General features: G+C 33.1%; 1 long non-coding RNA gene across 1 annotated transcript; it reads left to right on the top strand.

Annotated features, from left to right (window-relative positions):
- Positions 1-9,115: 9,115 nt before the first annotated feature.
- Positions 9,116-13,001, top strand: LOC139501673 (uncharacterized). The gene is made up of 3 exons (XR_011658626.1): positions 9,116-9,755; positions 10,621-10,692; positions 11,431-13,001. It is a non-coding gene; the product is annotated as an uncharacterized lncRNA (long non-coding RNA).
- Positions 13,002-17,418: the final 4,417 nt, after the last annotated feature.

Below are 17,418 nucleotides of genomic sequence, written 5' to 3'. Positions count from 1 at the left end.
AGCAGCAGCAGGCTGATGAGTGGTGGGAGGATCTGGAAAGGAGGGTTATTGAGGTATCAGAGGAGGTGGAGGCCCTATCCGAGGATTATAGTGAGGTAAAACAAAGGTTGGAGAGTGATGATGAGACTCTGCAGATGTTTGGCGCAAACTTGGAAAGTGAGGGTCGAAATCTGCAGATGCAGTATGTAATCTCCAGGGTTTTACCTTGCTGTAGTCCTGTGGATTTAGAAGAAGGTGTAAGTGATGTGGAGGAGCTGTCTCTGGAGGATGACGAGGTCTTTACTGATGAGCATGATAGAGTTGTGATTTGGGATGAGGAAGGCAGAGCAGCTATGAGGAGAGTTTGGTTCAGGAGGCATTTCATGAAGAGTCATTGTCTGAATGGTTTTTGGAGGACCTTAAGAGGGTACAGTTTGAGGTGTCGGATGTTTCAGCTTAGTATTGTGTGTCGTTGAGAAGAGTAGGTTAAATTTGTATTTTTGTTAGTTTTGTCCCTTTTAGCCAGTTGCCCCCAGATTACCTGACAAGTAATAAATGAATGATTGATGGTATTGATTGATCGGTTGGTTGATGTTTTATTGATGATTGTATCTTGAACACTTCATTGACAGTTTGGTCTTTTAATAGGTCATAACAGGTTAGGAATTCTCTGGCAAAAATGAAAACTATAAAAAGATATGAGTAAACCTGCCCTTAGTCTTACTCCCCGAGTTCCCCACTTCCTGTTCAGTCTTATCCCAAACCCCAAGTACTCTACCCGTACTTTCTTTGTATATATATGTATATATGTAAATAAAAGCATGATTGTTTAATACAATTTTTATTTAAGTCGGACATTGTATGTTACCAAAGGTAAATGTACAATGTTGTTGTAGTATGTTATCATCATTAGGATATCAGAGACCTTCATATGTACAGTAATCATAGAAATAGGGTATTAATTTTGTACAGTATTTTGGTGGGAATTCAGGATTTTACTATACCCGAGGTAAAACATGTATATATCACATGACATCATCATTGAACTCAACACACCTGACTTTATCAGTAACACACACCTTCAAATTTGATATGGATCAGATTTTGAAAACAAAACACAGAAGAAATTTGGTACCGATCATCAACCTTGTCAGTCAACATTTTTTGGAGTTGTTTCCCTTTTAATGACCTTTTTTTTTTACCATATTTTGGACATATACTATTTATAGATAGAAAAAACTATGAATTATAAATAGATGGAAAAAACTAGATTATAGAGAGAGAAAAATTTAAAAACTATATTATAGAGAGAGAAAAATTAAAAAAACTATATTATAGAGAGATAGAATAAAAACTATTATAGAGAGAGAAAAATTTGAAAAGAATTTAAAAATTATCAGCAAGACAAGATCTGTTTTGTGGGATAAAACCAACTATATAGAAGATGTAGAGACGAATGTACAACTGAAACGAATCAGTAAATCACTGAGATCAGAAAAGTTTCAAATTCCCAAGGTCTTAGAAATTAAGATTTAGAAAGGTCAGATGCTTTGGTTGCCATCTTACAATATCTTTTTCTTTTTGATAAACATGACTTGTTTTAGTTTGGATTTTTTCTAAACTTTTTTGTAAAATGTAAAATAAAACACCTTTCCTGGAAACCTGGTAAATGAAACTTCTTGTTTAATCATCCCTCCATGTCTGGTACATCAATATAAAACCATTTTATTCACAAAGTATCAAGAACTAACCTGGGTGGGATAACTAACATGATACTTCCTAAATAGGTTGTCTGGAAGATGTGTGAATGAATGAATGAATGAACGAGATAATAATAGAGAGCAGAGAGACAGATTTCTTAAGGGTATTGTGTACTGTTCTATGGAGGGACGTTATTTAGGAATGTTTATAATTCTAGTAATTTTCAGAACAGTTTGGTATTTCTGAGCTACTAGAAATTTACTATTTAAAGGAAAATTGGTTAATGCAATTAAATTTAGAGTCAGATTAAATGTATAACTGTTTCAATAGATTTTAAAGTCAACATTAATGAATTTATTCAATTTTTATTTTGTCTTTGGCTTTCATAATTTTTTTTTTTTAATTTTTATAACTTTTTTCTTCAGACCAATTGTTTATAAAAACTTTACATCATTCAAATTTTGGTTTTTATTTTAGTATAGATGCTGTATTATGAACATCGTTCTGAAGGGCATGACTCTGACCTTGACATCCTTGATCAACCTTGAGGGTCTCCTCTTTGAATATGACCTTAAAAATCATTCCATAGTGCCATATCTATTTTCATAGACTTCATGGTAAATTAAAAAAGGGGGAATCTATAAAACCTGGTTAAGTCAAATGGTCCACTCCATTATGACAACCTGAACAAATTGAAAACCGGTGGTATTTGCCTTACTTGTTTCTTTTTATTGACATAATTGGTTAACATTACAATAATTACGACGGAGGAGCCAAAATTGGGTAAACATACAACGCAACTGACTTAAAAATTCACATACAAAAAAATTCACACACTAAAAATTCACACACAACGAATTCACACACTAAAAATTCACATACAAAAAAATTCACACACTAAAAATTCACACACAACAAATTCACACACAACGAATTCACACGCAAAAAATTCACACGTAAAAAATTCACACACAAAAAAAAATCACACAAAGACAGTCACCAACAAAAAAAGTTCTTGGAGTTGCAGTATATAGTAAAACAAAATGACATACACTGGTAAAAAAATAAAATTTCCTACAGTTGGCGCAGTAGATACCTCTGTTTTATCTGACTGCATGACGTCCATACTCATTTTATTTTAGAACTCACAATTGTCCAGTGAAGGTTATAGTTGTAGAGGTGTTTAGATCTCTTGTAAGTACAAGTTTCAGTACTTATCTGTCACTAGTAATACCGAGAATAAATGTCACTACAACTGAGCTTTTCCTGCATACGATTGGTTTCCTCACATTACTTGGTATTTTATGCAAAAGTCTATACTTTTTTAATATTTTGGTCTGTAGTTTTTTCCCTGAAAGTTAAAAGTAACATTTCATTGAGATATTTTATTGGGACTGATTCAAACACAAAACATTGCAGATTTGTGATAAAAAAAAAATTATTTCATGTTTATTATATTAAATTAATATCAAAAGTAACCTGCAATATATTTAATTTTAATTTGAAGTAATGTGTTGGAAAGGTAGTCTCTGATAATTTAGTGGTGACAAACATTCTACTTTTATAAAAAAAAAAAAAAAAAAAAAAAAAAAATACACTGTAATATCTATGCATATATAATAATTAATAGTTTTCTTTCAGGTATTTTAATCCTTTCTTCAGTTTAATTTCAGAATGTTTCTGATAGACTGGATAGTGGTTGAGAAACACAGAACATCTTCCGGATTTTGATGAAATCGTGATGAAGTAATGGATACCTTATTTTCATGGGAAGGCAGAATTAAATTATGTCGTGATGGAAGTAATGGATACATTATTTTCATGGGAAGGCGGAATTGAATTATGTCGTGATGGAAGTAATGGATACATTATTTTCATGGGAAGGCGGAATTGAATTATGTCGTGATGGAAGTAATGGATACATTATTTTCATGGGAAGGCGGAATTGAATTATGTCGTGATGGAAGTAATGGATACATTATTTTCATGGGAAGGCGGAATTGAATTATGTCGTGATGGAAGTAATGGATACATTATTTTCATGGGAAGGCGGAACTGAATTATGTCGTGATGGAAGTAATGGATACATTATTTTCATGGGAAGGCGGAACTGAATTATGTCGTGATGGAAGTAATGGATACATTATTTTCATGGGAAGGCGGAACTGAATTATGTCGTGATGGAAGTAATGGATGCATTATTTTCATGGGAAGGCGGAACTGAATTATGTCGTGATGGAAGTAATGGATACATTATTTTCATGGGAAGGCGGAACTGAATTATGTCGTGATGGAAGTAATGGATACATTATTTTCATGGGAAGGCGGAACTGAATTATGTCGTGATGGAAGTAATGGATACATTATTTTCATGGGAAGGCGGAATTGAATTATGTCGTGATGGAAGTAATGGATACATTATTTTCATGGGAAGGCGGAACTGAATTATGTCGTGATGGAAGTAATGGATACATTATTTTCATGGGAAGGCGGAACTGAATTATGTCGTGATGGAAGTAATGGATACATTATTTTCATGGGAAGGCGGAATTGAATTATGTCGTGATGGAAGTAATGGATACATTATTTTCATGGGAAGGCGGAACTGAATTATGTCGTGATGGAAGTAATGGATACATTATTTTCATGGGAAGGCGGAACTGAATTATGTCGTGATGGAAGTAATGGATACATTATTTTCATGGGAAGGCGGAACTGAATTATGTCGTGATGGAAGTAATGGATACATTATTTTCATGGAAAGGCGAAATCGAATTATGTCGTGATGGAAGTAATGGATACATTATTTTCATGGGAAGGCCGAATCGAATTATGTCGTGATGGAAGTAATGGATACATTATTTTCATGGGAAGGCGGAATTAATGGATACATTATTTTCATGGGAAGGCGGAATTGAATTATGTCGTGATGGAAGTAATGGATACATTATTTTCATGGGAAGGCGGAACTGAATTATGTCGTGATGGAAGTAATGGATACATTATTTTCATGGGAAGGCGGAACTGAATTATGTCGTGATGGAAGTCATGGATACATTATTTTCATGGGAAGGCGGAACTGAATTATGTCGTGATGGAAGTAATGGATGCATTATTTTCATGGGAAGGCGGAACTGAATTATGTCGTGATGGAAGTAATGGATACATTATTTTCATGGGAAGGCGGAACTGAATTATGTCGTGATGGAAGTAATGGATGCATTATTTTCATGGGAAGGCGGAACTGAATTATGTCGTGATGGAAGTAATGGATACATTATTTTCATGGGAAGGGGGAACTGAATTATGTCGTGATGGAAGTAATGGATACATTATTTTCATGGGAAGGCGGAATTGAATTATGTCGTGATGGAAGTAATGGATACATTATTTTCATGGGAAGGCGGAATTGAATTATGTCGTGATGGAAGTAATGGATACATTATTTTCATGGGAAGGTGGAACTGAATTATGTCGTGATGGAAGTAATGGATACATTATTTTCATGGGAAGGCGGAATTAATGGATACATTATTTTCATGGGAAGGCGGAACTGAATTATGTCGTGATGGAAGTAATGGATACATTATTTTCATGGGAAGGCGGAACTGAATTATGTCGTGATGGAAGTAATGGATACATTATTTTCATGGGAAGGCGGAATCGAATTATGTCGTGATGGAAGTAATGGATACATTATTTTCATGGGAAGGCGGAATCGAATTATGTCGTGATGGAAGTAATGGATACATTATTTTCATGGGAAGGCGGAATTAATGGATACATTATTTTCATGGGAAGGCGGAACTGAATTATGTCGTGATGGAAGTAATGGATACATTATTTTCATGGGAAGGCGGAATCGAATTATGTCGTGATGGAAGTAATGGATACATTATTTTCATGGGAAGGCGGAATCGAATTATGTCTTGATGGAAGTAATGGATACATTATTTTCATGGGAAGGCGGAATCGAATTATGTCGTGATGGAAGTAATGGATACATTATTTTCATGGGAAGGCGGAATTAATGGATACATTATTTTCATGGGAAGGCGGAATTGAATTATGTCGTGATGGAAGTAATGGATACATTATTTTCATGGAAAGGCGGAATTGAATTATGTCGTGATGGAAGTAATGGATACATTATTTTCATGGGAAGGCGGAATGGAATTATGTCGTGATGGAAGTAATGGATACATTATTTTCATGGGAAGGCGGAATCGAATTATGTCGTGATGGAAGTAATGGATACATTATTTTCATGGGAAGGCCGAATCGAATTATGTCGTGATGGAAGTAATGGATACATTATTTTCATGGGAAGGCGGAATTGAATTATGTCGTGATGGAAGTAATGGATACATTATTTTCATGGGAAGGGGGAATTGATTTATGTGGTGATGGAAGTAATGGATACATTATTTTCATGGGAAGGCGGAACTGAATTATGTCGTGATGGAAGTAATGGATACATTATTTTCATGGGAAGGCGGAACTGAATTATGTCGTGATGGAAGTAATGGATACATTATTTTCATGGGAAGGCGGAACTGAATTATGTCGTGATGGAAGTAATGGATACATTATTTTCATGGGAAGGCGGAATTGAATTATGTCGTGATTGGAGTAATGGATACATTATTTTCATGGGAAGGCCGAATCGAATTATGTTGTGATGGAAGTAATGGATACATTATTTTCATGGGAAGGCCGAATCGAATTATGTTGTGATGGAAGTAATGGATACATTATTTTCATGGGAAGGCGGAATTGAATTATGTCGTGATGGAAGTAATGGATACATTATTTTCATGGGAAGGCGGAATTGAATTATGTCGTGATGGAAGTAATGGATACATTATTTTCATGGGAAGGCGGAATCGAATTATGTCGTGATGGAAGTAATGGATACATTATTTTCATGGGAAGGCGGAATCGAATTATGTCGTGATGGAAGTAATGGATACATTATTTTCATGGGAAGGCGGAATTGAATTATGTCGTGATGGAAGTAATGGATACATTATTTTCATGGGAAGGCCGAATTGAATTATGTCGTGATGGAAGTAATGGATACATTATTTTCATGGGAAGGCCGAATTGAATTATGTCGTGATGGAAGTAATGGATACATTATTTTCATGGGAAGGCGGAATTAAATTATGTCGTGATGGAAGTAATGGATACATTATTTTCATGGAAAGGCCGAATTGAATTATGTCGTGATGGAAGTAATGGCCGATACATTATTTTTACGGGAATTTTTCTTTTAAATATTTTGAATAAAAACATCAAAATTTATTTAATTTTAACAACAAAAACAAAAGATTTTAGATTTCAAACAAAATTTAGCAATATTTTTTTTTCTTTATTAAATTTCAAACAAATCACTAAAATTTATTAAAGAAGCATTAAAATATATCCTTGTAATTGTTGAGTAAAAATGCTTTTTTAAAGTAATTATCTTTTTCTGAATTAAAATGAATAACTGTTAATTTTTTCCAAATTTGAATAAATAACCATTCCATTTCCTAAATTTAGATATCAAAGTTTAGCTCACAATAACTAAATTAGTTTGAAAATTTTAATGTTTCACTGAGATTTGGACTTCCAACAACTTGAAATTAACAATATTATAGCGTCTGATTGCAACATGAATACATTATTTACTTTTTTTTTTAAATTGTTTAAAAATTGAACACTAGCAAGTCAGTAGAACATTACCTATAAACTAGACATGAAACCCAATCACCATACCCCATCACTATACCCCATCACTATAACCAATCACTAAACCCAATCACTATACCCCATCACTATACCCCATCACTATACCCAATCACCAAACCCAATCACTATACCCCATCACTATACCCCATCACTATACCCGATCACCATACCCAATCACCATACCCAATCACAATATGGATAGAATAAAAGGTAAAGGTTATACTGGCTTGCTGATGTTTTCTTCTTCGTTTTCTTTAATTATCCCCTCGACCCACATAGCAACAGCTTTATATATAGTTGACCTGGGACTGAGCTTTGGAGCAGCTTGGGTGGAATAAGGCAACATCCAGGAACTGGAATTTAAGAGCTCAGAGGTCTTGGAGGAGAAGCCTAGGGGTCGGATGAAAGGGAGAGTGAGACTCCAGACACTTGTATTTAAGGGAAACAGGGTAGGGGATAGTTAACCCAAAACAAGTCCAGGGACTTATTTTTTAGGGCATGGGGGTCAGGGAGGGCTATCCCATGGGGGTCCAGGGACTTGTTTTTAAGGGCTTGGGGGTCGGGGAGGGTTACCAAATGGGAGTCCAGGCACTTGTTTTTATGGGATAAGGGGTCGGGGAGGATTACCCCATGGGAGTCCAGGATCTTGTTTTAAAGGGATGGGGATTGGGGAGGGTTAACCCATGGGAGTCCAAGGACTTGTTTTTAAGGGATCGGGGGTCAGGGAGGGTTACCCCATGGGAGTCCATGCAGGGACTTGTTTTTAAGGGATGGGGGTCGGGAAGGGTTACCCCATGGAAGTCCAGGGACTTGTTTTTAAGGGATTAGGGGTCTGGGAGTGTTACCCCATGGGAATCCAGGGACTTATTTTAAGTTTTTTTTTTGTCAGGGAGGGTTACCCCATGGGAGTCCATGCAGGGACTTGTTTTTAAGGGATGGGGGTCGGGAAGGGTTACCCCATGGAAGTCCAGGGACTTGTTTTTAAGGGATTGGGGGTCTGGGAGTGTTACCCCATGGAAATCCAGGGACTTGTTTTTAATTGTTTTTGGGTCAGGGAGGATTAACCCATGGAAATCCAGGGACTTGTTTTTAAGGGCTTGGGGTAGGGGAGGGTTAACCCATGAGAGTCCGGTCTATATGAGGGCTTGGAGGTTGGGGAGGGCTACTCCATGGCCTAGTGTAATAGAGAGTTGCTGGGTAAGGAGGGGAAGTAAGTAATGTGTTGGTGTTGTAATTTCACACTGTTCTGATACTGTTTAGTTGCTTTAAAGTTTGTGAAGTACAAATAACCCTGTACTTTTGGATGAAATGCATTATAAATTTCAAAATAATGAACACTTTTGTTTTTGAATTTAAATACATAACACGTTCTTTTCTAGATTTTAAAGAAATAACATTTTCTTTTCTGAATTAAAATAAATAACACTTTCTTTTCTGGATTTTAAATAAATAACAATTCCTTTTCTAGTTTTTAGATAAATAACCATTCCTTTTTCTAAATCTAAATAAATAAACCTTCCTTTTTAAAAATTTAAATAAATAATCCTTCCTTTTTTAAAATATATAAATAAATAAACCTTACTTTTTATTAGATTTGAATAAATAACCATTTCTTTTTTTAAATTTGAATAAATAACAATTTCTTTTTTTAAATTTGAATAAATAACAATTTCTTTTTCTTAATTAAAATAAATAACCCTTTTTTTCTAAAATGAAATAATGACCCCTTTTTTTTTGTGTGCTGGTGGTGTTACCACAGGTTTGTGTATGCGTCTAGTGTGGTTGGGAGTCATAGACTCTTACACTGCCGCTGGATAGCTTATATTCATAGGTGAAAAGAAAGCTGAGTGCGTAAGTCTTTCCTTCCAGTACATAGCCTCTACACTAACAAGACTTCTACAGTGCCTCCCCGTGACAGCACATGGTAACTAGGATCTAGTGTCCTAGGCTTTACTGTAGAGGATCTCGGAGTAGCAAGGTCCCTAGAGATAAAGTGTGTAGGCTGATCGACATGCGGACATCCCTACACTCATCAACCTTGCCCCAGTTATGGGTTAAATAGCCCGCTGGATGATGGTCATCAGCCTTCAAAGGATGTCTAGGAGAAGAAAACTCTGATATGAAATTTTTGGTAGATTTGTCTCTTCAGCCTTGGTCTGCAATTGATCTAAATGAAATAAAGCTTGAGTAAACATTCTCTGGTTCTTCAGGTTTGGGATTGAGAGATATGCCAACAACCTATCCTTGTAAAAAGGAAGAATGATTATATACTGATTAATCTCCCGGATGAGGAACATCACAACTGGGTCTGCATGAAGCTTTAACATTTGAAAGACAAGGTAAATATGCATAAGGTACATGTAGTAGATGTCTAGTCATTTCATTTCAGCAGCTATGATTTTGATGTACATGTTCGCATTTTAGTGTAGAAAAGGGATAAATTTCTAAGGGAGAAATCTGACACTAACCAGAAAACCAGATTGAGTAACTAACCCAATAAAATAGAGAATTTTAAAAACATTGGTGCTCCTGAAAGAAAAGCAAGGGTACAGTTCCTGTTCCACAGGTCACAATTAACAGTTATGAATAAAATACGTATTACATACATTATGTAAATATTTTACATTTAATATTATATATGTTATAAATGAAAATGCTGTATTTACTAAAAATACTAAAATAAAATTCAATGTATTGAAAACTCACCACACTATTCTCTCTCACTCTCTTTCTCTTTCTATATATCTTCCTCTCTCTCTTTCTGGTGTTCAAACTGCTCTTATATTTGTATTTAAAAAAAAAAATTGCTTCCTATTATAGAAAGATGTATTGATTAGATAATATCTATAGGTTTATATATTATATATTGCAATAATATTTGTGTATCATCACATACATCTAAACAATTACATGTATATTCATAGCAATTTGATATTTACACCTGGCCCATTGGACCTATATGTCACTTTAGCAATAGTATATCTTATTTATCTGTATTAACTGCTATGATTAGATGTTGATAAAATTGACTAAATTTCATATACATGTATAGATATCGAAATAAGATGTGGTAATTAATTGTCAATGAGACAACTGACTCCACCAGAGACTAAAAGATATACAAGTTAACAACTATTGGTCAACATACGGCCTTCAATAAGTATTTTTACTACCATCACAGTTAAGGATTCATTTTTTTTTCAGTTATCCTGGATATTTATTGAAGTAAAATCTAAGGAAAGTAGGACCTGGATGTAAAATAATATCAACCTTAAGGTATGTATGTTGACGGTAACAAAATCCTTGTTTCAAGGTAACATTAAAGATAATGAACGGTTCTAGTTTATTGCTTCTATAATAATACAATACCTAATTACAGATATAGAAATATGAAGATGTGGTATGATTGCAATTTGGAAAACTCTCCAAAAAACCAAATGACATATAAATTAACAGCTATAGGTCACAATTCTGCCTTCAAAAATGAGTAAAACCCATACCACATACATGTTACGTTAGCTATAAATTGGCCAAAAAATGAAAATTGTAAAAAAATTCAGTCAAGAAAACAAATTGCCTAATTCATGTCCAAAATAATGAACAAAACAAATATGTTACACAGCAACAAACATTAACCACTGAATAACTGGCACATACAGAGTGGCAGGGTTAAACTAGTTTGAAGGCGTTATTTTGAAGGCGTATATTGTCCTTATCCATCAAATCTTTGGTTGAATGAAAATTTTTAATCCATGGTGCCTGAAAAAATTGACATGTTTATTTTAAACAAATCTGAAGCAAAATGTAAGTACAATGGTGGCATTTCATACTTAAGATGCCATAAGATTTGATACAATTCTGAACTGCTTTATATGAAGAATTTCCTCAGCCTCTGTCTCCTGGTTACCCAATATATGGATAAAATGTAAATATCTTCTGACATCCACATTATATATAATTTTTTGTGAATTTTAGTTTACATGTTTTGAATGAAATTTTATTTTCTATTTGTAGACAAAGCGTGCTTGTTAATTTAAAAATCAACTGAAGCAGAAGAACGGATTCTGTTGATCTGAGGAACTTGGAAACACTTATTGACAAAAAAATATGTAGTAATATAATTATGTTTACTCTGAGAGATAGAAAGAGGGGGAGAGCCAGTTGTAAAGATTTATTCTTTTAAACCATATATGTTGATTACTTTCGAATTTCATAGGCCTACAGTTCCCCCTAAATAGTCTTAATTAATACATGTACTAGGTGTTTAATGTAAGACTTTGATGTGACTTGTGAGAACAACCAGCTGCCATTGGTTAAAATTTATTTTTATGCCCTTTTAGTTGGGGGGGGGGCATATTGTTTTACTCCTGTTCTAACTTCCTACTGTCCTATTATGAGTAAATAAATATAAGAAGATGTGAAATGTTGACAATGAGACAACTCTTCATCCAAATCACTACAGATAATTCCAGATAACTACTCCTAAAGTTTAATGAGTTATCTCCCATATTTGAAGGTACTTTTGGTAACAGTATTTCGTGATAAGGCTGATGCAAATAGGAGACAACTCTTAATTTTTTTATAAAAAGATTTTAACTTGTTTTTGAATTTAACAAACTGAGCACAAGTTGTGAGAATGGAAACTAGCAGGCTGAGATTTAGGGTTAAGGGGAGGGAATACACTGCTTACAATGCTTATCTCTTCATATGAGCTTGTTTGTTCACTGCATGGAAGGCCTGCAATAAATAAGAATGTATTGGTTTACTTATAATTGTTATATATTTTATGTTAGAAATGCTATATCAGATGTAAATAAAGTAAGATGACAGTATTATTTAGAGCTCTGAATAAAATCAGCTTGTAAACATAAGTCTAGATAATGCATTAAGTGGTTTGGTCTGACATGGTGATTTCAAATTATATTTACGTCATCATCATCTCCAAAGTGTTTCCATTCTCAATTTTATCTGATATTAAACACCCCTTCCTCACAATCATGACTTCATTTTTAAGTTTAATGAGTTATCTCCCATATTTGTAGTTACTTTTGGTAACAGTATTTCATGATAAGGCTTATGCAAATAGGAGACAACTCTTATTTTTTGTAGAAAAGATTTTTTTAACTTGTTTATGAATTTAATGGTAAATCTTGTGACTTTGTAAATTTTTTTCTCAGCTTTAAAACAATATCTAACACCCTGCCCATGAAATTGAATGTTGCTCCTCGTGATTTTAGCCAGTGAATTCTTTTGCAATAGTTTAAAAGAAATGTCAAATAGTATTTCATAATGCATTTAAAAGAATGGTATATTTTATAGAATGCTAATATTGTTTTACTTGTATGTTTAGTAGTCACAAAAAATGTAATATATTATTATTTGTTTTACTTTTTTCAAGTGGAATAGATTGTAAAGTTGAAATTTCTGTAACAATTAAACACCTATGATTCTTCCATACAATATGTATGAGGGTTTTTTAAAGCAGGGTGTATGTTTTTTTCAATATTACCATATTGGTAACAGTATTATAGAAGGTGATTGCTACATTAATCATTTCTCATTTTAATAAATTACATTAATTTGAACTTATTTTTGTTTCTTTAAAATGATATTTAGAACAGCTTTTTAAAAAAAAGCTTGTTTCAGTTATTTTGAGTTTTCATCCCTGGCTGGGTCAGACCACACAAGACTAAAAGCTGGTATTTGCTATGTATCTGCTTGGTACACAACATTTAGTAGCAATACATACTAAAGAGACTGGTTGGCTTGTAATAATATATCTGGGTATATTGATTCCTTCAGAATAATATTTTAGTGTATAGTAATTCTATAGATATAAGAAGATGTGGTATGAGTGTCAATGAGACAACCTTCCATCTGCTGAATTATGTTTTGGGGTATGGTGATTCCTGTCGGTTTTGAGGTTCACTTTAAATTCAATGGTAATCATTTCGAATTGTTTTTTTCGCTTGTTTTTTTTTTACATAGATCAGGCCATAATGGTTTCTGCATTTAAAATTGTATCATGTTTTGTTATATTGGCCCCTTTTAAAACTAGCTTACAGTTTCTTTTGGTTTTACTCTATTGTTGAGTTACTGTCGCATTGTATTTACCCAAACGGTGACTTATTCTTGGATCCTTTTGAAAACCTTCAAGGAAACCAACTAAAACTGGACTACTGAGTACATTTGTACTTTAATAAAAAAAAATATTTCACTTCTTACCACAGGAAACTTGGATGCAATGTTTTTATTTTAATTATTGTGGTAGGTTTTTCAGTAGTTATTTTATAAACATAACATATCAGTAATAGCATTGGATACTTTATTACATGTATGGGAAGTTAAGTCGCCATCTGTGTTGCGGGTTCACAGATACTATACCTTCCATTTAGGTATAGTAACGTCCCCACCATACATATCAAGTATCTGCTAATACTGATGTGAACTGAGTGAGATAGATCACTCAGTTGGACCGTGACCAAGTCTGTTGATTTGGTCAACACCAAGGGTCAGACAGCGACCGAGTCGTGGTCTAATCCTTTCCTTTGTACCATGCATGAACTGAGTGAGCTCGATCACTCAGTTCGATTTTAATTGGGGATGTTTTTAATTTTTATCCAAATTTTAATCGGGGATGTTTTAAATTTTTATCCATATTTTAATTGGGGATGTTTTTAACTTTTTATCCAAATTTTAATCGGGAATGTTTTAAATTTTTATCCATATTTTAATTGGGGATGTTTTTAATTTTTATCCAAATTTTAATTGGGAATGTTTTAAATTTTTATCCATATTTTAATTGGGGATGTTTTTAACTTTTTATCCAAATTTTAATTGGGAATGTTTTAAATTTTTATCCATATTTTAATTGGGGATGTTTTTAACTTTTATCCAAATTTAATTGCGGAAGTTTTTATCTTTTGGGGATGTTTTTAATTTTTATCCAAATTTTAATCGGGGATGTTTTAAATTTTTATCCATATTTTAATTGGGGATGTTTTTAACTTTTTATCCAAATTTAATTGCGGAAGTGTTTATCTTTTGGGGATGTTTTTAAAAGGTAAATTGGGAATGTATTTAACTTTTTATCTAAATTTTAATTGGGGATGGGCTTTAATTTGTTAACTGGGTCCGTTTTTTTTTTTTATATTGGCTGTATTAGTCATGCTTTAGTCAAATCAGAGACTCGAAAATTGGTACTCCAAAAGGAAGAGACTGGTGGTCACTGCGGCCATTTGTTTCGGTGAACTAGCACCTTAAAGTCCAGATAACCCTCAGGCCAGCTGGCTAGTACATTAGCAGACAGGTACTTTTGTACCATTTGGCATTTTTTAAACTTTTGGCAATTTTTAATTTAGACTATTTTCTTTCATTTATTTTCAAATATTTTTTACACCTTTTGATTAAATATATATATTTTGGCTTCAAAATGGTTATCCAAGGATAATTTCTTTAATTAAAATTTACATCACACATTTTGGCTTATTGTAACTTTGGCTGTTACCTTAATTTTCAAAATAATGATAACCATTTAATATTGAAATAAAAACTACAACTCCAAATTGGCTCAATATTAAAAAAAATAATGTATATGTTGAAAAGTTTAGATCTTCTTTCAGTATTGATTTTTTTTCATTCTTCCATGCCTGGTACTTCATGATTAAAATCTTTTCATCAACTAACACATTTTCATGGGGATATTTAACACACAAAGTAGGCTAACATAGGTGGTTAAGGTTGGTATGGATATGAGAGAAATGGAGGAAGGGTGAGGGTAAATAATGAGAGTGGTATGTATGGATATATGTTCTATAGGGAGAAAAAGGAAAAATTGAGTAGATGAGGGTAATATTGAGAGTTGTATGTAAAGTAGTTGGGGACAGAATGTTAATTTCTTTATAAAGGCTTGATGTACTGGTCTAATGGAAGTGCAGTTTTCTTTTTTCTCTTGTGTAGTTCTTATTTTCTTAAAAAATCTGGAGTAAACATTTTAACTTCTTAAAGTACTGCTGTCAAAAATTAACAAGTTAACAGCCTTTCTTGTTACTGATTATGTGCTGCTTATAAATTAACAGTGTAGCACTTCTCAGTGACTAGATAGGGTTGCAGCTTTTCATCAATTTTAGCAGCATTATCTTACAGTTATAGATGCAATGATCAACACACTTAACACCTGATTAATGTTTCTTTCATTCTGAGAAAATTTGCTTTCCAGTCTTATAAATTTCTTGGTCTAATGTTTCTTCTGTATATTTGCTGTTAAGTTTGTAGTTCATTCTCATCATATGTGGTTTTTATCAGTCTTAGAAGGCAGTAATAGTGTGTAGGGTGTATGTATCTAACATTTCATGGTTAATTTCCAACAGTCAAATCAAGTCTGTAAGCATATGCTTTATAATACCAATTACAAGCAAAATACAAAATGGGTCACTAAGACATTCTACATTGGCATACATCATTTTACATCCAAGCCTCTTTTAAAATTTTCAAAAACAGCCATGGTACTCCTGTCAGTGTTTGAAACAAAGCAAAGTGGAACTAGCTTACAGTGACCTTTTAACACCTACATCATGAAATAAGTACCTTCTAATTTGTACTAGTAGTACATAGTAATAACACTGTCTGTCATCTGACTCTTGTGTAACCTCGGATCAAGAAGATCGTGACCTGTTATGTTTTGTGCACAGTATACCTTTAAAATGAAGGTACATTATCATTAGACAATAATCAACATTTGATAGTGATTTCAAAGCTATGTGGAGGTAATCTGACCAGCATTTGTATGACATAAATGTGTCATTTTTCATGCAAAGACTTGCAAGGCAAAAAGAAGAACCATATTGCATTAGATACCATAATTGTTTATTGGGAAAGACTGTACTTTGACAGTTTCATAGCTTTCTTTTGGTTTTACAGTTTCATAGCTTTCTTTTGGTTTTACTCTATTGTTGAGTTACTGTCGCATTGTATTTACCCAAACGGTGACATATTCTTGGATCCTTTTGAAAACCTTCAAGGAAACCAACTAAAACTGGACTACTGAGTACATTTGAACTTTAATAAAAAAAAATATTTCACTTTTTACCAGGAAACTTGGATGCAATGTTTTTATTTTAATTATTGTGGTAGGTTTTTCAGTAGTTATTTTATAAACATAACATATCAGTAATAGCATTGGATACTTGATTACATGTATGGGAAGTTAAGTCGCCATCTGTGTTGCGGGGTTCACAGATACTATACCTTCCATTTAGGTATAGTAACGTCCCCACCATACATATCAAGTATCTGCTAATACTGATATGAACTGAGTGAGATAGATCACTCAGTTGGACCGTGACCAAGATTGTTGACTTGGTCAACACCAAGGGTCAGACAGCGACCGAGTCGTGGTCTAATCCTTTCCTTTGTACCATGCATGAACTGAGTGAGCTCGATCACTCAGTTCGATTTTAATTGGGGATGTTTTTAATTTTTATCCAAATTTTAATCGGGGATGTTTTAAATTTTTATCCATATTTTAATTGGGGATGTTTTTAACTTTTTATCCAAATTTTAATCGGGAATGTTTTAAATTTTTATCCATATTTTAATTGGGGCTGTTTTTAACTTTTTATCCAAATTTTAATTGGGAATGTTTTAAATTTTTATCCATATTTTAATTGGGGATGTTTTTAATTTTTATCCAAATTTTAATTGGGAATGTTTTTAATTTTTATCCAAATTTTAATCGGGAATGTTTTAAATTTTTATCCATATTTTAATTGGGGATGTTTTTAATTTTTATCCAAATTTTAATTGGGAATGTTTTAAATTTTTATCCATATTTTAATTGGGGATGTTTTTAACTTTTTATCCAAATTTTAATTGGGAATGTTTTAAATTTTTATCCATATTTTAATTGGGGATGTTTTTAACTTTTATCCAAATTTTAATCGGGAATGTTTTAAATTTTTATCCATATTTTAATTGGGGATGTTTTTAATTTTTATCCAAATT

This window comes from Mytilus edulis, chromosome 13, assembly GCF_963676685.1.
Source record: "Mytilus edulis chromosome 13, xbMytEdul2.2, whole genome shotgun sequence".
Classification (NCBI taxonomy): Eukaryota; Metazoa; Mollusca; class Bivalvia; order Mytilida; family Mytilidae; genus Mytilus; species Mytilus edulis.
This window is presented reverse-complemented; position numbering and strand designations above follow the sequence as displayed.